The sequence below is a fragment of the Leptonychotes weddellii genome, chromosome 11 (genome assembly GCF_054177405.1).
Source record: "Leptonychotes weddellii isolate Sample4059 chromosome 11, ASM5417740v2, whole genome shotgun sequence".
Taxonomy (NCBI): Eukaryota; Metazoa; Chordata; class Mammalia; order Carnivora; family Phocidae; genus Leptonychotes; species Leptonychotes weddellii.
This window is the reverse complement of record NC_138379.1, coordinates 44,825,527-44,832,161: the sequence shown is the minus strand read 5'-3', so window position 1 is coordinate 44,832,161 and position 6,635 is coordinate 44,825,527.

Below are 6,635 nucleotides of genomic sequence, written 5' to 3'. Positions count from 1 at the left end.
CCTCAGACACTAAGGTACCCCAGCAAGTAGCTGCTTCCCTGGGCTATGTGAGTGCCTTGGGCAGTTTTCTGGCTCTATGTGCTGTTTGGCCCTCCCAACTTTCAAAACCTGGAATTATGGCATCTCAATGCCCCAGAGCCTCCCAGGCTCTGCCTGGTCCCAGACCGAGTGCCAAGTAAAATCCTCCTATTTCATTTTGCTAAGGAGCCTATGAATGAAGTACTATTATTATCCCCATTTTATAGATGAAAAAACTGAGGCCCAGAGAGGGTATCACTTTGCCCAAATTCACACAGCTAGAAAATGGAGGAGCTGGGATTTTAACCCACACAATCTAGTCTCAAAGTCCACATTCTCAACCACTAAACCTTAAGTCTTGGGGAAGACACAGGGAGGGGAGTAGATTAAGTTTTAAATTCTATGCACTATCTTAACTTTACTAAATTTAGTTTCTTGGAAAAAATATTTCCTGGCCACTGGGATGTGTGTTTGTGGGGGTGTGTGTATCCCACTAGCTTTCCTTGGCCATTGGGACTGTCCACCTCTCAGTTACAAAGGCCTGCTTGACTGGATAACTTCCAGTCCTCCCTGAAGGACCTCAGGCCGCGGCCACCCACACCTACAGATCCCCACCAACCCAGAGCCATGACTGTCACACTACTAATTCATGAAACGCCCTTGCTGCCTCAGTATCCATGCCTCTGCCCATGGCCTCCTGCAAGCTCCTCTGCCCATTGCCTTCCACCCTACCTGCCACCAAGTGCCCCGTGCAGATTGGTTTAGGATGTGGGTGCTGGGGGGAGAGACTTCCTGGGTTCTCCGGACACTTAAACCATTGAAGTCACCTGGGGCAGTGGACCTCTGAATCTTAGCATTATCTGTAAATGGGGATGAAGAAAATACTGTAGGGATGGTGTCTAGTACCCTCTCAGAAAAAGTCTCAAAAAATGCTAACTCTGTCACCTTTTGGCACCCTTCATCCATTTCTCATCTCCCACCAACCACCACCAGTCATCTGTTCTCTGTGTCCATGAGCTAGCTGGTTTTGTTTTTTGTTTTTTTGTTTTTTCTTGTATTCTACATATAAAAGAGAGAAAGATCATATGGTATTTATCTTTCTCTGAGTTATTTCATTTAGCATAATGTTCTCTAGTTCCATCCATGTTGTTGCAAATGGTGCGATTTCATTTTTATTGCTGGATAATATTCCATTATACACGCACACACACACCACAATTTCTTTGTCCATTCATCTGTTGATGGACACTTAGGTTGTTTTCTTATGTCCACAAAGTCTTACAGCAGTTGACAACTCTCAAGGGTAGTTTTTCTCCGTGCAGTGACTCAGGGACCGAGGTTGCTTGTAATTTGCAGTTCAGTGATGGCAGCATGGCCTCCTTGTCACTGCAGCAGATGACGAGAAAACAGGACGTACACACTTTTTCTTAAATATTTTAGCCTGACATGACATTTGCCATTTCTATTCTAACTTCATTGGCCGTAAAAAGTCACATGGCCCCCTCTTATATAGAGAAAGGAGAGAGAAACCAGATAGATTTGAGAATGAGAAATCTCTATTACAGAATCCAACACAACCTTGACTTCTATGCATTGCGGATCACATCTACTTCTACGTTACCCTGACTTACTTGCTTTTGCCATACTTGTCTTCTTGAATCTTCTCAACTACACCAAGTACATTCCCCCTCAGAACCTTGATAATCTCTACCTGCTGTCATGCCTAGGTTTCATGCCATATCAATTAAATCAGCATGGTTGTGGGTAGGATTAAGACATCAGCATTTTTTTGAAAGCCCCCAGGAAGTCCCAGTGTACAATAGTTTGGGAACCACAGACTTATGGTGTAATTAATAGCTCTATTTTGCAGATGAAGAAACTGAGGGCCTGAAAAATTAAACAATCTATTCAAAATTTCTCATCTAGTAAATGTCAGACCTGGGATTCAAATTTATATCTCTCTCATTTTAATTTGCTTTATTTTCTATAAAATAGATTCCTCTGTGTAGCAGCACTAGATTAAGGGGAATAACCTTTTACTTCCAAATTACTTTTTGAAAATCTTGAACCAAATTACACACCAACTTGCATGAAAGAAGTCACAAACAAATTATCAATATTATTGTGCTCTGAATATGTACTTACAGTTCAATACCAATGAGTCAAATGCTTAGGGCTGGAGTGAGGGAGAAGAGAGATAACTAAGATGTTTACAGTTCTATGAGATCTGCCTGCTAAGTACAGTTGAAATGAATCTGAGTCCACTTTGTCCATTCTTCCTAGAAAGCTATCACCCATGGCTCAGATATACCCTAGTCTTGGATAGTTCCAGATGACAATCCAGTCCTGGAAGGAAATGCTATTGTTATGAGTCTCTCCTGACCCAATCAATTCAACATATATTTTGCATCTTCGTTCCAGGTTATTTAGATACTTGGCCTGAGTGAGACTTTGATGGGGAATAAAGAGAAACATTTCAAAGGGCCACCATGTCATTACCTCAGTGTGTTATAGGAGAAGAATGCATTTTACACTGGACTGTAACTAGCAGTATCTTTGAATCAGTAGCTTATCCTCTCATCTAATTAGACGAAGGAGAAAAGACAAAGAATTACTCTAATGAAGACACAAACTGTTAAAGGGAAATAAAGACTCAGGCTCAAGGCCAATGTGGAGAAATTCAGATTAAGCAGAGTGATTATTTTCTTGAGAGCAGATAATATGTGGTATTGAATTAGAAACCAAAGGAAGTCATGCAAAATCTATCTCAAGGTATATCTCCTCCCAGTCTATCTTCATCCCATGTCACCTCCTTTCTCCCTGAATTTCCCTCCCCAACCATTTGACACAATTTGGCTACATGGTTTGTTTTTGTTTTTGTTTTGTTTGTTTTTTTGTGGGTTTTTTTTGTGTTTTTTGTTTGTTTGTTTGTTTGTTTGAAAGTTGGGCAGATATTAACTTACTGTAGGATAGTGATGACACTTCCCCTGCCTTAAAAAATGTCCAGCCTTTATGAGAAGACTCTGATATGACTGGTGTGTCTCCCTGGGGATCTTATTTGCAAATTCACCTCTCCTTTTAGCAGTTGGGACCTTTGGTGCTCTGAGTCACACCACAGTCTCCTTGAGTCAAAAAAGCCTTCAGAAGGTGGAGATAAATGAGACCAAATCATACATCCAGGAGCTATGTTACTTGTGCTGGATCAAGATTTCTCCAGTACGGCTAACCACCAAGGCTGGGGTAAGTGTTAAATGGATGAAATGGACAGAAAATAAGGTTGAGGACAGTTCTGTAAAGCCAGGAGGAGTGGTAGGGGAAGATACAGTGGGATGACAATCATACAAAGATATTGATGTCCTTGGCCACTCTGGAGGTCATATCAGATTGTCCCCTGACTCCATTATGAGAAGTACAGTTTCCTGAATTCCTCAAGTGTTTGCATAGTCTGATTGCATATCAAAATGTATCATCAGTAACTCCTTATTTTCTTTGCACTTCAGTCCTTTATGTTGCAGTTAGAGATTTTAGTCTCTTGCTATTTTCCTTTTGGGCTCAAAACAAGCCAGTCAGATAAATCTCTGGGAACAGTCTTTCTTAAAGCAATGATGAATTCAGAATTTCTTGATAATAGCTGTATTTTGTTCTCACTCATATCAGCTTGGCAAGAGTGAATCTATCATCTATCTATCATCTATCTATATCTATCTATCATCTATCATCTATCTATATCTATCATCTATCTATCATCTATTTATCTAATCATCTATCAGTTAGAGAGTAACCTTGTGCTTGACTACCTAAAATTCTCACAGTGCCGCCAGAAAGCCTAGGGAATCAGCAAACTCATCTGATTTCCAGCCTCACCAGGGCCCAAGTATAGCTGGCACCCTTTCAATCAATTCTCTAATACTTTCCAGTAACTTCACATGTAGGAAACTTAGAAGCCCACCAAACCAGGAATCTCTGCTTCAGTATCTCCAGGTTTTATTGTCTTTTCCAGGGCAGAACCAGATGACTGTCTTATTGAACAGCCTAATAGAAGTTCTTCCTTAACTCAAATAAGATACACATTTTTCTTCATCTTTACTGTCTCTTAGTGGCAGCACAGAGCATGCTCGTTCCTATTGTACTGAAGGATCCCAAATATCACAATTATTTCTTGGTCTCCAAAAGAGATTAATGAGGGGAACTCAATGACATTATCATATTGATGGGATTGGGATCATTGAGAAGCCATTCTATCGCAGATCTCAGGAAACTCACCAAATCCAGCTGAGAAGTGGTCTTGGATATCTCTGAAGATCTTGATTTAAAAGTGGATGAAATCACAGTGCCTTCACCCTTGGATTACAGACTCAAGAAAAGCCAATGTGTCTTTCAACTTGAGGAACTAAATGAAATTTCTTCTTCTGAGAGGCAATGCACTCTGACATGTGCAGAAGTATGAGAAATATCTGTGTTATAATACATGCTTATTAAATTACAGAAACTGTATTATGTTTTACATGATTTTTCTCAATTCCCTGACAACCTTATAAAGAATTAAAGAATTATCATCTGAATTTTATATTAGGAAACTGAGAACAGAGGGGAATAAGACATTCAGCAAGTAACTGCAGATTTTGAACTCAGGCAGTCTGAATTTAGTCTCTGATCTCTTATTGTGCAGACCACATAAAAAGGGTGACAATCCTAGGAAGTGAGTTGCACAAGAGATGCTTGAAGCATTTGAGGAAGACTCAGATTTGGAGACTAAATTTTATTTCCTTTGTGAAGCTTTCTCTTTTCTTCATAGCATATATCAACATAGCATTTCCACATGTATATTGGAGATTATTTGATTAATTATGTCTTCTCATTAGCAAAACTAATGTATCATGGAACATGCATATTCTTACTATTTAGTATATACAAAACATCTAGAAGAGTGTCTGGTACATAGTAGACTATCAATAATGTGCTTTTTGACAAAGAAGCCAAATGAAAGAACAACTTTAGAAAAGATGTTAATTTCATAAAATTGGAAACCTAAGACACTGAAGAGGAATAGTGCTTGTCTGATGTGGATTATTTACAAATATTGACTTAAGGAAAGGAGAAATACTCTCAGACTCAGAGGGTCTGAAATTGAAAATGGATGCTTCAAGAAAGCATAGATTTTCTGCCATTAGAGTTGTATAGGCAGCTTCCAGGTGACCACTTTTCAGGATATCACATTTGGGAGCCAAGCACCATAAAATTATTGAACTATACATGCTTTGTAACTTATTTCCAAAATAGATGAAAGATTATGTTCCATTAATCCATCAATTGTTTAAAAGCCACAGGTATTCCCTGGATAGAAGTAAAAAAAATATTTATACTTTCCAAGATGGAAATTGACATGTTTATAGTCACTTGCTGTTATAACTTGATTATTGGATTTTTAAGGACATAAAAAAATTACAATAGAGTTGTAGTAAATTCTGTTTTATGGCTTAAAAAGTTAAGCAAAATCATAATTTCACTAGTAATTAAAGCTTGTAATAACATTATAACCTATGTGATTTGTAGTTATAGTAATTGTTAGCATGAAGTAATAAACTTGCAGTAGCATATGAGAAATGCATATTGCAATTAATAAAACAAACAAAATTAGTTGGTCTTTTAATAATACAGTTGGATATGAATAGGGGATTGAAGGAAGGATATTCTTTTTAATTATTATAGAATTTTTTATCTTGTCTTAGGTGTTTCCACATTCTAAATTCTTTTGAGGGGAGGACAATTGGATGAACTTAATGTTAATGTCCCTTCCAAAAAAGAGGATCTTTGAGTCCCAAACACTGGACTTCAATAAGGTAGGAATGATAACTCTGACTTCACCTACAAGGATCTCTCAAGGCAAGATGACTCCAGGGAAAGATGCCTCTCTCACTCTTTTCTGCTTGGCTATTGTCATAATCTCAATCTATAGCCCAGTCTCTCCCAAAAATCTTCCCTGATTTAATTCACCTGTGAGCCCCTGGTCTCTGACTTTCTACTTCCCTTCCCATGGCATGCTTCACTTGGAGACTTCAGGGAGCACCCGCCTGAGAGGCTCCTGGCCTGACCGATCATGTCAGGGCTCATACTTTAAGGCAAACAAAACAGACTAAGGCAGATATATTTTACGGTCCAACTAAATAATATGGCCAATCAAGAAAGCAGGTAGAGATTTATTATATATGTAGATTAGATTACATATGTATTGAAGAGCTACATAGGAGCACATCCTGGAATATATTGAGTGAAAAGAACATGATGGGGATCATAGATCTGGTGAGAAAAGATCTTGTCTGATCCAAAGAAACACCATTTTTCAACTGTGGTCACTTACAAAAGTCTGTTAAAAAATTCATTTGCTGTGTTCAATCTTTTATCCATTTACCTGTTAAATGTTATTTTTTGGTCTTATGTATATAAGGCATTAATGCTAGTTGTAGGGAAAAAAAATGAGACTCAAATTTCATAGTATAATGGGACAAGAGACATACACATCATCAGAAAGTAGTTTATATTTCCTAAGGGAGGTATACTGAAGATGTGTGACTGTCTCACCACAATAGCAGGGATCACAGAAGGGCTTCATAAAGGGG